General features: G+C 31.4%; 2 long non-coding RNA genes across 3 annotated transcripts in view; both read left to right on the top strand.

Moving 5' to 3' along the window:
* Window positions 1-21,461, top strand: part of LOC143227090 (uncharacterized) — a 246,500-nt gene that overhangs the window by 207,766 nt on the left and 17,273 nt on the right. The gene's annotated exons all lie outside the window — the stretch shown is intronic.
* LOC143227089 (uncharacterized) lies at window positions 4,126-10,686 on the top strand. Its single transcript, XR_013014867.1, has 3 exons — window positions 4,126-4,514; window positions 9,998-10,072; window positions 10,480-10,686. It is a non-coding gene; the product is annotated as an uncharacterized LOC143227089 (long non-coding RNA).

The following is a 21,461-nucleotide window of genomic DNA, read 5'->3' on the forward strand; positions in this document are numbered from 1 at the left end:
TCCTAGTTCCAATAGCAAATCATAAGTTGGTCATAGGTATAATTGCCGAATAATAATAGCAATAAAAGATAGCGTGGTAGCAAAATTCGTGAGTTTCTGAAATACGTTTAGAAAATCTCGGTTCGTTACTGTAAACCCGGTATGGCCAGGTGGCTCAGGCACCCGACTTGTAATCTGAGGGTTGCAGTTTGGAAACACAAAACATACTCGCCCTTTCAGCAGTGGGGACGTTATAACATTATGGTCAATCCCAATAGTCGTTGGTAAGAGAGTAGCTCAAGAGTTAGCGGTGGTTGATGATGATTAGCTACCTTTCTCTAGTCTTACACTTCTAAATTATGGACGGATAGCACAGACAGCCTTTGTCTAGTTTTCTACGAAATTAAAAAAAAAAAATGTTATTATAATTTATGGTCTCATCTAACAGCGTGTAGTTGCAAACGGCTATTTTCAAAACTAACGCAATATCCTGACTAATTAAATTTAATTATTTATCTGATAAAATTCAAATCTCTATGACAGTATCATCATTTCTAATTAATGGTTCCAAAAACTTCGCCTATTCGTGATTATAAATGTGTTAATGCAGTCCCCTTCGTGAAATAGCAGTAAGTCTACTGTCTTACAATGCTAAAATCTGATGTTTGACCACACGCAGTGATCACAGAAGATTGCTTACTGTGGCTTTGTTCTAACACGAAGAAAACATAATTCGAGGAAGGTACACAAATTACAAATAGGTTTAGTAATATTTGTGCACGTTGCGAAGGAATAAATTAGTTATTTGTTTCAACAATTCATTTGAAAAAGGATGATATAAGCCATCATCACCAATCCGTGACTGAGATTTCGTCACTCGACAACAATCACAAATATGAAGCATGAAACTACTACATTAAAAACATAGCTACAATGAAACTCAAATATTTTCATGTAGTCATGTTGTCTTATCAAGAAATAGTTTTATTGTAATTTGTGTTAAAATCAACAGACAGTTTGTACCCTTATTGCTTTAATGATGATACCTGAGACAAAATACATCTGTAATTATTGCTTTACACATTAATTAAATCTGGGTCTTTGCTTTGTGTTTTGGGCCTTCTTATTCAGCAAAGTGACTCAAATATTATTTTGTAAAACTTCCTCATAGTGTGACTAACCAACACTTGTGAAAAATAAAACTACAGACATGAAAAGTAAACATACATCATACAGAAGTAACAGGACATCCAGAGGTTCTCTGAAACAACTTACTGATCTGAGGTTAATATTGATGATACTAAGTGTAGCAAGTGAAAGACTCATGAAAACACAAAATTCAGCCATTACAGAGTACGCCACGACAACTGGACACAGAATAAACTGGTAAAACACTAGAATCGTCGACACAAACAAATTCTGGAAGACAATAAAAAACAAAGAATCATTTTATATTTACACTATTAAACCTTCACTAAACAGAGATTCTGCATAAGAGGTAAGTAACCTGTAGCTGTCATTGGCTGAATCTTTAGGAAATCTCTCCTCCAATTATTTCTTATTAAAAGCAGTCTTAATTATATAAGTCGTTTTATTAACAACAAGGAATAAAGCAATTACCAATTGAATTTGATGACAATCTAAAACATATAAGGTTTCAAGATATACATTGATGTAAAAAACAAGAATACCATGAATAAATATAATAGTAAAATAAATGGTAAAAAAAAAACTTACGTACTTTTGCACACAAATGACAGTCACTTTTACAGGATTGTGATTAGGTCCACAGATGTCTCTTGCTCTTGAGAGGAGTCCATCAAACCAAACACATTGATCTCCAAATAGGAATCTACTTGTACGTCTTCAGGTAGAAGCTGTACATAAGTAAGTATGCCTCAATTCTGTGGTAAATGTGTTCTCTTTATCAAACTGATGATGTCACCTCGAGATCGTTGTTCTCTTAAAACACTAGTCTTCTGGAACTAACACACAGACATCATTTGGCCAACCATAAAAACATATAAAATTATAATTTTAATGTAGATATGCAATATCACTGCAATTTTCCTTTTGGTTTAGTAAATGTTTAGACTATGGAGAACAATAAAACAAAGCATAGAAAATAGATGTATGATTTTATAAAAATCTATATAATAAAAACAAGTAACAAAACCAATGACATGTCAGTGTATCACAAAAACATTTAATTTTTTCACTTATAACTTTTCATTCTAAATTTGTAATTGATATATATCTAAACAATACGTACATATATCTGCTTTTGTTAAATGTAGAAAAAAATTCTGTTAATATTAGCAAGACATGTATTGACATGAATAAAAAATATGTTTTAATAACAAAAATTGCTTGTAAACAGCTAATATTCTCTCCCAAGTCAACCATTTTTGGGAATTCTTTTGGATTAAGCACAAAGCTACACAATGGCCTATCTGTGCTATGCTCAATACAGGTACCGAAATCAGGATTTTAACAGTGTGAGTCCGAATACATACCACTCTGTCATTGGATACCCACCTCTTGACACAGAATAGGAAGAATTTCAAGCTGTCCCTGTGGTAAACAACACTGTGTAACAATTTGTTTTTTACATTTTCTTGTTTCTGGGCAGAACGTGTTACATCCCAATTGCTTGTGTCTAAAGTAAATGGAAAAGACCTATTTTTCTCTTCTAACTTTGCTTGATCTAAGAACATGTATCGAGAACATAATAGGATAAATATTTGGGGACTGATGAGTGAAAGTGATTTACATTACAGTCGCAAATCTTTAAAAACTACTCACTTCTTTTTTTCATTTTTTGTTCATTTTTGTATAACTTTAGTATAAAAACATGTAAATCTTGAATCCTACGTTGTTTTATTCAGACCTAATGTTAATGAATATGTGAATGTTTGCTCGTTTTTACTTTAAAAAGAGCTTAATTTCTAAATTTCATTATCCACGTAACAAAAGTAAAGTTTGAAGGGCCATTTTCTGTACATTTACAACATAAGTAATAACGAATAACACATAATATCCAAGAACAAAATTTGTTACAGTGTGTAATGTTATTGAAGTATAAGATAAAGAGGATGTGATGGCATGAAAAAGGAAGATGGCGTATTTTTGAAGCAAGTTGAACCACACCAAATATAAAATATTCTCAAAGAGTATTGTAATCTGGAATTGGATACAAAATGAGTAGAAGTGAGAAGTGAAGATAGAAAAACAGTAATGGAAAGATGCTCATAGTGAAAACCAATCTCCTCAAAACACAAAAGAACGGGAAAAATAAATGAAGAGTCCAGGACCTAAGTTTTCAAAACATGATAGATCAACAACATTATTTACATGAATCCAAAAGAGATAGATTAGAGCTAAGAAGATAAAAGCCTCGTGAAGGAGTGTCTCACAATCAAAGGGAAGGTAGAAAACATGTGGGATGTTTAATAGAAGATGAAGACAAACTTACAAGTAGGAAACAGCTTAAGGATGCATAAAAAGATAAACTTTGGATTTGTCTATAATTTAGTGAAACAATTAGTGTAAAACTTAACCCACATTATATACGAACACAGGTAATTATTTTAGTACTGTTCATTATACTTAGTTTGTGAAGCTAGATCGAGTTAACTCCTTGTGTTGCATATTTTACTACTATATGGTAACCTACGTTACAAGGTGAGGATAGCATGCACTAACAAAACTAATTGTTCATTGTAGATATAATTATGCAGAAAGTAAAGAATCAGACTCACACTAAAAATGTGGAAAGCTCCATCTCTCATCTTTACTCACTTCATTTTGGAACCAGTTTTCTCACTTCTAGTTGACCTTCTAATATTCTTATTAATAACACAGAAAGAAGAAAGGTACTTCGAACTAGGTTCATAACGTATTATATGGCTAAACTGCTTTTCTGTTTGTTTTTAATACAAATGTTAAGAAGACTTGTGCTTGTTGTTTTGTACACTCCAAAGCTTTTCATAAAACATTGTTTCCTTGTGTTAATGCACGTGTTCTGCCTCATTTTTTATGCCCCATCTGTTAACATTAGATCCGTCGGTAAACAAACACACATACAAGATATAAACTTCTCCTTTTTACAGACCCAGACATATCTGCTTTTTCTAGACATACCATATGGGGATGCAATAACCCTGTAACGGTCTTACCACATTTAGTATATCTACGCTTATTTGTGCATACTTTTTTTTTACCGTTAACGCATATTTTTAACTGTTTATTGTGCAGGTTCCACATCTCGAAATTTTCACAGCGATCGTGTGCGTAAGAATCAACAATGTATTAGATATGTATGAAATACTAGTGATTAACAGTATCGTCGAGAGCTTTGGTGAAGATTAGTCGCGACACAGGAGAGAAAGCTGAAGGGCGTGAGGCTCGTCTAAACACGTCGTTAGCTTAATCGAGGCGAAACAATACCAATTCAGATTTAATTTGCTCTGCGTGGACATGAGTAGTCGATAAAATATTTAGTTGTAGACTGGATATGAGACTCAGTGTTGTCGGTAAGTTTGTAAAACTTGTATATAAATCATTACTTGTGATAACTATTAGTGTAACTTTTATTATAATTTGTATTATTTTATCTTTGTACATTGAAATATGTTTGCATAAAAAAGAAAATTATTTTTTGTCAAATTCCTTGGCAACTAACATAAATTTAATACATGTTAACATTTAATTAACTAGTAAGCTCAAATTAAAATTCCGGTTATTTGAAGTAGTAATACGTAACGTGTGCAATATAATAAATCACAGACTCAGACGAAATACAGGATAATATATAACACCCCTCTCACGAAAGAAAATTTTGAGTGACGAATTATACTGGAAATAATTTATTCATAACATGTGCTCCACAGCGCAGATCACATTAAGAAAATCGGACATTTATAAAGAGTCACTGGCTTTACTGTAATTTAACAGGAACTGGAAATTTAAGTGTGAAACAGCCACCACAGAAGTTATAAATAACACATACAACTTATCCACTGATACAGTCGTACTATACGATTAAGAGTAAATTATTTAGGTAACCAATACCGTTTTCTTGAATTAAAATAGTAAATATCATAAAGAATAACATATCTGTTTTAAAAAAAAAGTTTATACTCATAAAAATTTTTAGGCTGTATTTTTTTTTTTTTTTTGTAAATGTGTAGACAGTTATGAAGTTTGCATATCAGTATCATATATTTATAAGCCTACATTTAACAGTGTCACTGTTACTGCTATTCCTGCTTGAAGTCGTCTAAGTCTACCGGTGATAAAAGAATCAACAATTCCCCGAAGCAATTGTACAGTCAAATGTTTGGAACACGGATATCTTTATCGGTTAAATCTCCACAAAAATTGTTAAATTGTTGAACTAGTTCATTTTGAATAAAGAATAAAGCTACATAATGGGCTATCTGTGCCCTTCCGACCACGGTGTGAGTTTTCTAAGATGCCATTGAGCCACAAGAGGACGTTAAATGAAATGTTTTCCATATGCAGTAAACGCGATGCCTTGAAATATAAATAAGTTAGGTAAACTAAACTCATCAAATGGACGATATAATACACTACACTATAAACCGCCTCATAAACAACCTGCAGCGCTGTAGTTAAATTTGTAACACGTGTCTTTATCGAGGGACGGTTAGGTGCTCGGCATACGTCTTGCTCCTTTCTTAACAAGTTGTTTCTTTTCACAGATTCTATGATAATATATCCTATTTGTCGTTGCTTTACTTGCGTTATGTTACTTTATGTGCAAGTATACGCTGATTTTTAATTAATATACCCTTTTCAGCCATGTCCATTTACTCGTTGTAGCATCTTGTACACTAACATCAGAGTTTACTTTTTGTAAGATTGCACATACAGTCCTATACTCACTACTGTTACATCTATTGCTCATGTACATACACAATTAAACTTATTCAACATAAATGTAACAAAACCTCTCCCCGATAATACGTTTTTCTAGATTATTCTTAATAACATTTAAAGGGAGATATATCTAGGTCATGTATATTGTCGTTGCGTGTCTCTGTTTTTCTAATAGCAAAGTCACATCGGGCTATCTACTGCGCCCACCAAGGGGAATCAAACCCTCTGATTTTAGCCTTGTAAATCCGTAGACATACCGCTGTACTAGTAGGGGGCAATTGTCGTTGCACTAAAGTATGCTTTTTCTCATATGTTTCCTAAAGTATTGCTCTTACTATTTGAATAATTTATAAGAATGCCGCGTTTGTTTATTCTGGATCTCTGTAAGCCTTTGTTAGTATATAATTTCCTGTATTTTGTTGTTGAAATATTTGCGTTTTTGCTATTTTTAGCTAGGCTGGGTTGGCATAAACATAAACAATCATGAGAATATTTTACGTTGAAGAGTAACTTAGAAGGAAAATATATCATTTATTATTTTCTAATTACGCTGTTGGTGACATCGTGCATAAATAACAACCTTTATTCCCACGTGCTTCATAATAACCTGATCGATAATGCTTTACATTTCCTTCAACGTGGCCCGGTATGGCCAAGTGGTTAAGGCATTCGATTTGTAATCAGAGAGTCGCGGATTCGAATCCCTATCACACCAAACATGCTCGCCCTTTCAACCGTGAGACGTTATATTATGGAGGTCAATCTCACTATTGGTTCGTAAAAGAGTAGCTCAAGCGTTGGCGGTGGGTGGTGATGACTAGGTGCCTTCCCTCTACTTTTAAACTGCAAAATTAGGGATCGCCAGCGCAGATAGCACTCGTGTAGCTTTTCGCAAAATGCAAAACAAAATTAAAATTCCTTTAACATTTTAATTTTTCTGGTACGAAATATTTGGGATTATTTCAAACTCAGGTTTATTTTCCGTTCAAGACCGTACAGGTAATGTTTGGTGCAAATTTTTACCCAGTGTAGAAGTATTTAATCCTTATTTAACTTCAGTTATCAAGTCTTTAATCAGTACTTAAATCCTAACATGTTTCGTGAGTAAGCGTACCATTTGTTTGCTAACAAAAACAATAGCTCACATATGTTAAAATAGTATTGCTTATTGTGTTTCTTCTATCAGATGTTGCGCAAGCGGGCGTGTTCTTCATGTGGAGAAACGGTGCTGTTTAAATTAACTGCAATTCTAACTGAAGGATAAGAAGTCGCATAATGTATGTTTTAACCTTTTCCTTTACCTATATCGGTTTGTGTTCCGAACCGTTTACTGTGAATTACTCCATTAATTGACACTTACTTTATAGTATTCTCTTTCATAAATCAATATTTATTATTGGTTATGAATTACACTTAGAAATGCAATACAAAAAGGTGGACTATACAAGTTGATTCAGAGATGAATTGAAAGGCAAATAATTCATAAATAGACAGAATGAGAATATTTATGAATGAACGTTTTGAAGAGTTTTAATATATCTACATTTTGTAAAGAAAATATACGAAATAAGTCAGTTTACACTTTAAAATATAAGGCAATGTCACCGTCTAGATCAGCATCAGTAATCTTTGTTTCCATAGTCCTTGTTACATCACTTGCATATATTTAAGTAGATTTCTGTATTTTAATTTTGGCCATGTAGAATATTTGTACAAATAAAGGTGCAACGTTTTCAGCACAGTGATTAGTGCAACATTCTTGTACAAACGTAATTTTTCTATTTATTTTCGCAGTGTTACTGTCATTGCTATGTTTTAAAACTACCTCACTGTAATAAGCAGTAGATGTTCTTGTGTAAAAACTGAAATGAAAAAAAAGTATCACTGTATAAATCATGTTCAGATTGAAGTTCAGAAAAAAAAGGAACACAATATGTGCAAAACAATCTGAAGATGGCTAGAATTAAAATATAGAAATCTACTAAAATACATGCAGATGAGGTCAATACTGTAACAAGGACCATGGAAATAAAGATTACAGATGTTGATGGAGACGGTGACACTACACTCGAGTTATAACGAACTTTGTAGTACAGTTTATGATTGTATTTTAAAAACCTTAATTGTAAATAATTTAATTATTTTACTTATTTTTTGTGTGTATTGATAAAACTTCTATAATCTGGCGTCTTATAACTACTTTATCAAAAATATGAATATTTCCTATTAAATTTATTTTCTTTCCTTTCCGTGTTGCTGCAGTTTCTCACTATTCCTAGTATATATTTATTTGATTTATCATAATAATTCAAAACAATTTAAGGTTTAACGTTTTGAGCCACAACTGTTTTTTTTTTTTTTTATAAATAAAGACTCACTAACACAATGTATACATTTCTCTCATTATCAACTCATCACTTACATTGCTGTTTCTGATAAAGTGTCCAACCAACTTTTATCATTAGTAAAATATTTTCTTATTCATCGTAGTAACACTATTAGAATGTTCGATATGTATAAATAAAAAGAAACATGTTGAAAGGATTTAACACTAAATTCTACCTTCTTCTGTGTTTAATGTGGCGTCAATATTTTGTTTATGTGTAACAATTTTAACTATAAGTTGCAACTACTGTTAAATTCACTGATAGAACAGGCTTTAATTTATGGATTTACAACGCTATAACCAGGAGTTACATTCTGCGCGATGGATATGAAAGATAGTACAGTTTCACTTTTGCTCTAAAATAAACAAACGAAGGAACTATTCTTATGGAATTAAATGTCAGATTTCGATACCTACGGTGGTTAGATTGCAGACACGTCACTGTTCAGCTTTGCACTAAACGACAAACACAAAATTATTTAATAACACGTGACCACCGTAGCTGCGGTTTCTTTCTGTCTGAAGAAAGTTTCTATACCAAATTAATAAGCTTGAAGAATGAATTACTACTTTGAACTCGTGTAATTTGAAAAAATTCTTATTTTGATTTTATTAGCACTTGAAAATGATGGCTGTTTTCTTCATTGAACCTTTATGTTTAAAAATAATTTAAGAAATTTTTTATTTTATTTTATAAAATATACACACTGGTTTTCTTTCCCTGTAATCAAGATACTGAAACAAACAACATATAATTAAGTAGCTTATCAAAATCACATGGTACCCTTTGCTTTATCATAACCTGAAACTGATATTCTCAAATCACTAAGAACTCAATTATGTTATTGTTTTGACAGTTTATTTTCAAAATAAACGTATTTAAGAGTTAAACACATTTCAAAGAAAAGGAAACCACGACAGATTCAGGTTAATATAAATAATATGTAGATGCTGATCCTCATCAGCTGTTAAGTGATCCGTTGAAGCTGTAAATATAAATAACATTAAAATGATTAAGTATTATGTCAATTACATCGAATAAATCCAATAAAATTTCGTATATCAGTCAAATTAGTTAACACCAAATATCGTAGAAAAATCACATAATACTGACCAGCGTTCTAAAATAGTGACAAAACTTGGTTATTTTAAAATATTTTTATTCTTGGAGTAAATGAATCTTGTCTCTATGATTCAGATTCTATGTATGTACCTTTTAATATTTCTTCAGTGAATGTCGGATTTCATTCGTCAACTAAAATTCGTTATAAATATATAAAACGTGAAGAGGACATATTTATCTTTTGTGTCCATCAAACATATAACATTCATTCTCTCAGAATTGTTATTCTAAAGTGTTGTGTTTCTTTTGTTTATAAGTTTCGCGCAAACTTACTCTTCGAATGTGAGACTAGACGGAAGACAGCTTGCCAACACCACCCACCGCTATCTCTTCTGCTACTCATTTACCAACGAATTGTGGGGTTTACCGTCATATTATAACATCCCCAGGTCTGAAAAAGCGAGCATGTTTGGTGTGACGGGGAATCGAGCCCATGACCCTCAGATTACGAGTGGAACGCCCTAACCCACCTGGTCTTGCCGAACCTGAAGTTTAGTGTGCAGAAACTTGTAAATGTGGGTTACCAGTATTGAGTTTGTAATTACTATCCTCACTAGTTGTTTTGGCACGATTGGTTTTAATTTTGCTTGCCATCTCTTATTTAGCAGTGAGAGACTTGAGGGAAAGCAGCTATTCATCACCACCCATCACCAACTCTTGGACCACTATTTTACTAACAGGTAGTAGGATTAATTGTTATAATTATTTTATTTTGGTTTTGTATCTGTTTTTCAAATTAATCTCTTCTTTAATTACAAGAAATATTTCATTTTTTTCTGACCAACTTGTAGAGTTGTCTTACCCACTTTAGCTGTTTTTTCTATAATTTAAAAACATAAATGGAATAATAGTTAAAAAGAAAATGTTAAGAAAAAACATTTGTTTTAAAGGAAAAGAGACTTTATAATCCTATGGTTTTGTTTGTACCATTGTTCCTTCATAATTATACTTTTCTTTCAATATTTTTCCTGTCAGAAAGTATTCAGTGTTATCCATATCTAAAAATATCTAATGAAAAAACATTCTTTTGATTCCATGAATGTATAAGAAAGCAATAAGAATGAAATGCAGCTGCTTGTATTTACAGGATAATTCTGATGACCGCAGAGAGAACATACTGCTTCATAAGAACATTGCACAGTAAAACTAGTTGAAGGAACGACTTTCTTCATAGCACAGTGGTTGAGTAGAGGGAGGGTTAGATGCCTTGAACACACGACTTTGTCTGTAAATACAAGCAATATCTACTAGAAAGCGATTCTATTGCCTTTACAATTCTTTGATAAATCATGGATCAAAAGGTAAGACCCACAGAATTTTGAATTTTAATCACATGATAAACAGAAATGTTATAAGCAGAAGTTATCCCATTCTCTGTTAGATGCACAAACGAATAAGACACAAAAGAAAAAAAAAAATTCTGGAAGTTGAAACTGTAGGTTTAAAAAAAGTTTTATACTTTTATTTTTATGAAACCATGCTAATTCTTTACTAAAATTGCTGGTTCTCTTATGGAATAATAGGTGTAGTTCATAGTCATGGCAGAACTGTATCTTTATTACTATTATTATTATCTGTGTCAGTCTTTTTCACAATAAATTATTAATTAAAACAATTAGTATTGAAATTAATGTACATAATATATTGAAACATACAGGCAAGACACTCGATATTTAATGTATCATGACAATGAGAAATCCACTTCAAGTAAAAATTTATTCTAAAGACTGTTGGTATAGATATTAAAACTTTGATTAAAATAAAGTACAGAACGATGTGTTGAACTTGTTAACATACAATTTGTGCAATGAGGCTAGACCTTTGAGAGTGTGACTACGTAAGCCCTTTTTGTTAGAAATGCTTTGCAAGGCTTTGTAATTAATGCAAAGAGGTTCATCCACAATGTTTTTTTTGTGGGGAACATGGGTCCATTGGAAGGGGAAGTCTAAATCGTTATTAGTATGAGTAATACTGTATGTTTTTAGTTCTTTTGCATTCTGAATCATTGTGTAAGGTCACATTATGGTGAAATTTATATACTCACAGTTATCATGCAATACTTCTAATTAAGTCACAAACGGAATAATTCAATCTTTTTCATAAAATGTCAAAAATCAATGATTTCAGGTAACCTTTGGTTATTAAGTAACTAAAGTCATCATCTAAATTGGATTAAAAAGACCCAGATTTAAGTACATCAAACTTTTATTTTTCCATTAACACATTTTTAATTTTACTTTTTAATACACTGGTTTAAAAAGTAATAAATTTATGTTGGTTATTTCATATAAGTATGTAAGAAGTAATGATTTTAAAATTTCAAACACAATAAAAATGACGAATGCCCCACCTTCTATCTTTATGCCCTTATGTTTCACGTAGTGCAAATTCTTCATCATTCAAACTTCAAAAATTATTTAAATTTGATTTTGTTGTAGTTAAGTGCAAAGTTACACCATGAAGTAACAGCACTACCACAAGTAAACCTTATTTAAAAGCCTTACCAATGTATTCAGGGAAAAAAATACTACTAGTATTATAAGTATAGAAGCTATAGAATTTAATTATGTTACCTCCCATATAATTAAAACTTGCGTGAGAATCTAACAACAAACAATACGATCAAAACTGGTATTAATGAGTTCAATACCTTTACAACATAAACCCCTTTGAATTTAAAAAAAAAAGAGAAATTAAAAGTGATGAAGGGCAGCAGTAATAAAAATATGTAGTCAAATTAAATTAAAAGTAGAATAAGTATAAAAATAATGAACAAAATCTTATGAAATATCTGAACATTTGCTACATTTAGTATTAAGAATTTGGTGTCTGAAATGAGAATTAAGCATTGAAACATATTGAGTCATTTCAGTCTTACGCAATTATTACTCATACATATATATATGTGTTATTCATGTTTTAACCACCTACATATTTTGAAAATAATTCATTGCAAACTTTTTAACCTTGTGCTTGTGGAGTTGAACCCATTTGGCTATTTCTGTGATCCAAAGTTCAACAATATGTAATATAACTCTTAGCTTTTTTATCAGATCTTCACAACAATGGGTAAGATTTTATTAAAAAATACAAATATTTTGTACAAAAAGAATGAGATTATTTTAATATGTATTGTAACTAAAGAATTGTTATTTTTATCGTGTAATTGTTTTTACTCTGACTGAATAATTTTAGTATTATTAACAATGTATCATCCAACTAAATGTTTAAAATTAAAAAAACAAAATACGTACATACCTTTTCATTTCTGATTGATTAAACTTAAATTATCTCTTTTTCTTATATTCTTAACTGTAAGTTTGTACTTTTTTTGCATATAATTTAATTTTGATGTTTTATATTTTTTTCCTGTCCTTTAACACTTAATTATTATTGCAATGCATGTTAACAGGTATTCACAGGCAATACTAGGGCACCAGTAGTCAAAGACACTAGTTTTCTTCAGAAGAGGTTGACATTTACCTACTGCACTAATCCTAATGAAACAAAGCAGTTTGACTTATATTGTAAAGTATTATTAAATTTTTCTGACGTGCATTTTAAAATATAAATAACACATAGTTAACTTAAATGTAAAACTAAAATGTAAAAGTGCAAGCAAGGACAAAAGCACCAAAATCGCTATAAACGATTTCACAAGTTCCTTATGGAATTTTTTTATGTGAATTCCAAAACACCTAGTGGGAGATCATATTTTGAAACGTGGCATTTCTCTTGGCAAATCACAACTCCATGTTAAGAAATCTGGAATCTGTTAAGTGTTAAACTAAATTCTTTTTTCTCTGAACGTCCGAAATAGCTTGAAATAAGAGTGCTTAAACTGAGGAACTTTACTCGCTTTTATCAGCACATGGAATGTTGTTGTATATCAAAAAGTATTCAAGTTACAAAATTTATAAGATAATATTTTGTTAACCAAACAGAAATTTAAGAATATTTCTTTACGTTTTCTTTTGAAATAAAGAAATTAAAACTTAGATAACATAAAACTTTGAACTATAGATAAATATAATGTTAATTTTGTTAGTACACATTGAGGGTAAGATTGTTTAATCAATTTTGAAACACAGTAAAATTTCATGATGTGCACTGAACAGGTGTACCTATAACCATATAGTTAACGTATTCAATGAGCAAAGAAAACACAAACATCAGTTATGTAGACTTCTATTAAATCTGTGCTCATTTACTTAAAATCTTAAAGGTTGTTGCAATTTTAAAATTATGGTGCAGTTTTGAATTTTAGAAAATGAACAGGAAATTAACACAACCTAGAAATAATGAGATTAATAAAATTAATGTAAAATACAACAAACATAACTATATTTAACCTTTCCCTGGTATCACTGTATTTCTTCCTAAGCTCTTCTATGAGATCTTAGAGAATTTTCTGAAGATCCTTAGAAGTATTTTCATCAACAACTATTCCCAGGTCTCACCCCAATTTCATTTCCAGTCTCATACTTAAAATGAAAAAGTCAAAATATAAAACTAAACAAAAAAGATTGTTTAAAATTCTTTGACACAAATGAATCACTCCATTCTCAATTATACAGTTCCCTGAAAATTTATTACAAGGTACTTCAAAAAATATACAATTATAAATGGAGAAAATACATAATACAGTGGTCAAATGTTTTGTCTACGGTACGCAAATTACTAAATAAGCAAGATATTTCAACAGATAACGTGATTTATTTATGTTGATGTGAATAACAATAAAATTAATGAGGATTCATAATCAATGATATTTAAGAAATTTTAAATTTTAAGTTATGTGCACTTTTGTTTGAAAAATAAAATGAAATGGGATTAAACAGTGCAGAGAACCAAAACATTGAAGAAAAATCTAGCAAGTAGAGAAGGGTATAGTAGTGTTACAAGATAGTTTTAACAGTAGGCTAAATTGACAAAACTGTATTGCTAGGAGTATAAGAAATAAAACAAATGATCTTAGAAATTAGTCTGAACAGAGGATTCTGATGGTATAGGATTAATTGACATTGTAATATCTTACACAATAAAAAATTATAGCAAGTAGAATAAAAATTTATATGCGTCAAACAAACTTCATTTATATCTTAACCACAGATATTTTAAAAATTAATTGCATTATCGTCGTTTTAACATGTCGTCCAATGAAGAACAAATCAACGAGTTACTAAAATAAATCAAAAATATCAGTAAATAAATAGTTTAAAGCCAAACGTGATCATAGTAGACATCTTAAATGGGATCCAGTGGTATAGCGATATGTCTGCGGACCCACAACGCTAGAAAAGACGTTTCAATACTAATGTTGGGAGGAGCATAAACAACCCATTGTGTATCTTTGTGTTCAACTACAAATAAAAGATGTGAAATATCAAAAATAATAGCTGAGATTTAACGTAAGCGTGCACCTGATGAAGTTCATAGCAACTGAAAGAAGCCCATGGGTAATATTAAACGTAAGTTTTCTGATTCGCATACTTACAATACATTATACTAGATATATTACAACAGATTATTTGAAGCATCGATGTGAGTTGGTGAGATAAATCCTTATATAAACTATCAGAAACACCTGCAAGTACAACTGCTAGTTCCTTCGAAAGGTTATCGAGTCTGAAGGCTTTCCTGGAAAAACTTAACATTCAATAATATTTATCAGCTATGAGAAAAATTATTTTATTCAGAGTTAAGTTAACAATTAGCCATCATTACTGTATTACATAACAGAGTAGATTTTATTGAAGCATTTCTTTGTAGGCGCATTTTATGTTGCAACACTCCTGACATTTTTAATTAAGAAAAACAAATGAGCTTCTGGTATGTTTCTTGATAGTTTTATATTTGAAACTTACTCTTTTTTGTGATTTGTATTACTAAAATGTAAAACTTACCAGCCTTTATTTTTAATTTTTATTGGTTAAATCTGAAACTTACCAGTTTTTGTTTCCAATTTTGATTGGTTTAATCTGAAACATATAATTTTTGTGGAAATCTCAATTGCTTTACTTATTGCTCAGCTACAACAATACTACCAAGAACTTATAATAAAAGTAATTCTAGAAGTGGATGATACATCCTTGATAGAAGATATCGGTTGAAATTTTCAAAACCGTTCCTTGACTCCTTAGATTCATTAAAATTGCAATGGTACGAATGAGACAATTTCAGACTATTTCTTAACTTTAATAATACAGCTATACATATGATAAAATTTTGCTCTAATAATATTTAATATAATTTTAAGACTTTTTTGTGTTACTCCTGATCTAATATAGGTATTAATAGAGAATATTTACTTTAATAGAACGATTACTTAATATTTTATACGTTAATAAACTTTGAAAATGAACTTACTGCTCATTTGTTTCCTCATCATGTCTATAGAGTTGCGTTTTGTCATCGCAAGACTTACGACCACAACAAGAGCTGCAAAAAGAGCTTTCATGTTGAATGTTGAAAACGTTGCTCTTTTCGTGAATATTTCGGTTTAGAAAACCCACTTTTATATCATTCATTCAACAGCTCTGAGCCAATAATTTGAACTATATTATAAGTTCCCTAAAATTATCAGAACTTTGTTGATATATTTACCATTCATTGCGTAGCTTCTTCCGGATTGGACAAATTGTATTTAGATTTAACTAATTGTTTGAAGATACATCCACAAGAAGAAGTTAATACAAGCAATGGTGTAGTATTGTGGAAATGCGTTCCCATCTATATATATATATTTGTTTTTCAGAGACGTTACGCTATTTGCTAATTATTTCGAGCAAATCCGCCTTTATAAATCTCCAGCTTCATGAAGTTTTTCCTTCCCTCAGAAGAAGGAATAAAAAGATTCATACACTCTTTCGTTCAAGCTGTAAGCAAGTAATCAAAGTATAATGACAGCAATGATCACAAAATATAATGTGTACTTCTGCTAGTAATGATTACAAAAGTTTCAAAAACTTATGGTCAGAATTTTTACTTCTCAATTTTCACACTTATTTTAAGTATTTATGTTATTCAGAGCTGATTTAGAAACTCGACGAAACAAAATGAAAAGTATTGTCGAGATTCAATACGAACAATGAAATTCTAATGTAAATCTCCTAATAGTTTCAACTTTTAATTGTTTCATACCTCTTTCCTATGTTTATTTAACATTCAGAGGCTGAATTAGAAACCTTCCGATAATAAAGCAGTGAATAGCCGCTACTTCACAGCAAATGAACTTATGCTGTTTAATCCCCGACTTCACAGTCGCAAGGATTATCTGCTAGTTTCTAGTATACTGATTGCAATATACAATGTGAAAAGTATTACATGAAAGTGAAAAATAATTAAGTTACGGCTCTGTACAAAGTGTGACGAAGTCTAATAAACTTGATAGGTATTTTATTGTTAGTTATCCTCCCGTGTTTGTCGGGATTTAGTTGTAATAGGTGTTTAGGAACATCCAATTTCCTATTTCACCATATTTACCCTGTAACCAATAAATGTTAAGTTTCTAGTAATACAAATACGACCTGTTTTGGTTCGGCTACTATTATTATTCGTCATCTGTACTCCCACATATGGTTCCTGTCCACTGATAACGATGGACACATGCACAGATTTTCGTATTTGTTCAGAACCGAAGTTTGTTTGTTTTTTGTATTTTGCACAAAGCTACTCGAGGGCTATCTGTGCTAGCCGTCCCTAATTTAGCAGTGTAAGACGAGAGGAAAGGCAGCTAGTCATCACCACCCACCGCCAACTCTTGGGCAACTCTTTTACCAACGAATAGTGGGATTGACCATCACATTATAACGCCCCCACGGCTGAAAGGGCGAGCATGTTTGGTGCGACGGGGATGCGAACCCGCGACCCTCAGATTACGAGTCGCACGCCTGAACACGCTTGGCCATGCCAGGCCTCAGGACCGAATACCATCAACACTGCATGGCTGATATATGAACTCTTCTGAGATCCCCTTTAGTTTCATTCTGAAGTTTTCGTAAGATACTATTTGTCCTAGGCATATGAGATTCAAATACAGTATTTGTGATGTAATAAGTCTCTTGACTGTGTCTCAGGTATTTCAAAATGGAAAACACGTATTTTGTATAATAACTCTTAACTTAATTAATCTGCTTTACTGATTGAACTATATTTCTAGGTTCATCATTAGACTTACCAATATTTTGCCTTTATTCCACTACAAAATTTGTTAACCGATTAGTTTGTAGGAATGCCAAAAAATTTCAGTTTACAAATTATACTTAACAGGTGGCATATCTTCCGTCATAAAGAGAAACTACTTAAAGTAAAAATGTGTCCTGAAGAGGACTTGGTTTGGGTATGAGCGCTTTAATTAAAACAATGTATAGAACAACGTTTCGAGAGTGTAAGGGTACGGAATTGTAGAGTGCATTGCAGTTAGATTGTTTTTGTTTGTTTGTTTTTTCGAATTTCGCACAAAGCTACACGAGGGCTATCTGTGCTACCGTCCCTAATTTAGCAATGTAAGACTAGAGGGAAAGCAGCCAGTCATCACCATCCACCGCCAACTCTTGGGCTACTCTTTTACTATGGAATAGTGGGATTGATCGTAACATTATAACGCCCACACGGGTGAAAGGGCGAGCATGTTTGGTGAGACAGGGATGCGAACCCGCGACCCTCAGATTATGAGTCAAACGTCTTAACCCACTGCAGTTAGAAGTTAGGTTAAGATAGTTTTGGTTTTAATTGTTGTATAACTAAAGTTTCTTTGATTTTGGTTTAAAGAAGTTCACATTTCCTCTTTTTTGTAATGAAAATAATTTTGTTAATAACATTTAAGAAGCAAACTAGTTTAGTCCTAAGTAGAGGCCAATGTCATTATTTTAACGGACATCATCAATATTTATTTTCACGGTCTTTGTTACTTTGTTCCAACATATAATAACGTTTGCTACACAACTATGTCGATAGTGAAATACAATAGAACAATATTTCTAAACACACCTTCGTCACTATAGTTATCATTCAAGTTTATAATCATATACGAAAAAAACTTGTAAGATTGGTTGATTATTTTTTTATTTATCGTTGTGACGCTTTAATATGTTTTATACGCATGATAACTAAAAGGTCATTTTCTAGAATGATTTAAGTTTATCTTTATTTTCTTTCATATTTTACGTGTGTATTTCTGAGAACAGCAGCTTATTTAATATAATATTTAATATTGTGTGTGTGTGTGTTTTCTCATAGCAAAGCCACATTGGGCTATCTGCTGAGCCTACCGTTGGGAATCGAGCCCATGATTTTAGCGTTGTAAATTCGTAAACTTACTGCTGTACTAGCGGGTTGGGTGTTTATTTGTAATCATTTTAAATATAAGTTTGAACTACTTCAATATCGCAAGAACTCAAGTTTTATTACTTCGTAGGCCTTACATCCTAAGTAATTTTAGATAGAATAAAATTGTTAATGTGCCCACATTAAGACAATGGACACTGGGGCTGAGCCCCATCTAGTCCCCCACCAAAATACGCCACTAGTGGTCAGATCACAGAATACTCATTGTTTAGATGTTTACTTAAGGGGAACAAACAAAGTTAATGAATAACACTTGGCTCTATATTGTGTTAAGAAAGTTTTAGAAATACATTAAAAAAGGTTCTAAGAGGAAATTACAAAAACATTATATCCTTAAGTATTTTTTTCTTATCGGAATATTCTGTGTAACACAAAGTTACATTGGAAATATATAATTTTAGTATTATTAAGTATATCTCGTGTATTTCTCTTTTTATTCTCCTTGAATTTTTCTTATTTATTTCGTACTGTACAAGTTCCAAGAAATAGGTACTGTGTGTATCGTCAGTGATGTCGAGAAACTTATTGAGAAACTTATATGCAAAAACGGCTCGTTCGGCTCAACCCGAACGAGCCGTTTTTGCATATAAATCTGTGTATCGTAGAGTATTTGTTACAATATACTTTTTCCAAAAAGACATATCTACATTTTGATGTAGGACGAGGTGTATACTGATAACAGAAGTATGAACATTATTTATTCTTAACAAAGAATGAAATTTTCAAAACTGAATAAAACTTACTTACTTTCATATGTGAAGAATAATGTTGTTCTGTGTTTCTCCCATAACCTTCATGTTTCTTTTTTGAAAAAAAGGAATATAATTTTGATGAATTTATAAATTGCAGGTTAAACCTTCATTAATGGAAAATTATATGATAGAAAAATAAGTGTAATATGAACAAATATATACAATGTATTATATAATATTATTTTAAGCTACAGACGTGAATATATAGAACCAGTCTTCGTTGTTCATTACCTTAAGCCTTGGTTATATAAAGTGAAACATTTTGAAACTTTGAAGAGAACAAAAGGAATGAAGCTATGGGTTTTACTATTTTACATCACAAGTCGAAATGTTACTCAGTTCCATTTGCAAGACACCAAAATGTATTATAATTTATATTTGACGGCAGGTAAAGTTACAACATTTTCCAAGTAAACATTAATGTGTTAAAATTTGAAAATTTGCATATTTGTTGTTTACTCTGTGAATTTTGTTTAAATATTAATTTTAAATGTAAGTAACATATATTTATGTTAAATGTGTAAATTAACTAACCTTAACCCTAGTATATCTCGTATGGACACATCAGGCGTCCAGTGTACCATTGCATGTCTTATTTCTTAGGTTCGGTAAAATAGTAGCATCTTATTCTGTGTCAAATTTACAATTAATACTTTTATGTAAAATGTAGTGTATAATGCAAAAAAAAAATGTATTCCAACTGTCATTTCTGTATAGCTCCACAGAATCTTGCATATAAACAAGGCATTTATACAGTTTAGTCATATGTTTACGAAATGGTTATCACTTAGAAGCATAATATGCCATACCTTCTTCTCACTACAGTTTATTTGTTACCCTTTGTTAAGTAGTAAGGTTCTCGAAATTCACCTTTTTTAGAGCAAATACTTTATAGGACAGAATTAGATGACATAGATTCTAATATGTCTACCTTACAGTAGATAAAGCTCTTGCAGAGAAAAGTAGTAATGTTTTTTTTTTTTTTAAATAAGCACAAAGCTATTCAAAGGGCTATCTGTCCTCTGACCACCACGGGTATCGAATCCCGGTTTTTAGCGTCGTAAGTCCACAGACATACCGCTGAGCCACTGGGAGGCAAGTAGTAATGTAATCACAAAGGTATGAATACTGGGAACAATATGCATATCTCAGAATTCGCGGAATTTCTTTCAATATCATTATAATTCCTGATAATTGTTTGTTGCCTACTTGATAATTACATGAACATTTTTTTTTTAATGCAGGATATCATGATATGATAACTTATATTTATTTAGCTAGACAGCAATGGACAGCTAACTAAATGTAAGGCTTCTAAAATACATCTATGGATTTCGGAACAAGTTGGTTCATTTGATAGAAAAGTGGCTGGATGAAAGAAAGCAGAAGGCTGTTATAAATAGAGTTCAGTCAAACTGGATTAATGTTACAAGCAAGGTACCTCAGGGCTCAGTGTTAGTACTTAGTTTTTGTGATTTACATCAGTGAAATAAATGAAACAATGGACAATAAATTACTTAAATTTACAGATGATATAAAGGAATAGAGTGTTATTACTTGTGAGGATGCTGCTGGTGCTTTACAAAATAGTTTAAGTTATTTGGTGATTTGAGCAAATAAATGGGAGTTGGGTTTTAATTATAATAAATGGAAGTTAATGCATGTGCATTATCATAATATGAGTTGTAAGTATTATTTGGATGAGAGTAACCTACACAGAGTCGTGAATGTAAAGGAATCTTGATGTAACAATTATTCAATCTCTAAATTGATCCAAGCAGTGTGCTTGTTGCCAATGTTAGGGCAAATAGGATTTCAGGTTGTATCAACAGAAATACCTGAACATTTGATTGTTCAACAACAACCTTACCTAAATTTTGTAAATCAACTTCTAAGACTTAATGCTTTGTTTGTTTTTGTTATCAAATTGTGTAAATCATATCTTTTACATGACATGTATATTTAGTTA

This window comes from Tachypleus tridentatus, chromosome 9 (assembly GCF_004210375.1).
Source record: "Tachypleus tridentatus isolate NWPU-2018 chromosome 9, ASM421037v1, whole genome shotgun sequence".
NCBI lineage: Eukaryota > Metazoa > Arthropoda > Merostomata > Xiphosura > Limulidae > Tachypleus > Tachypleus tridentatus.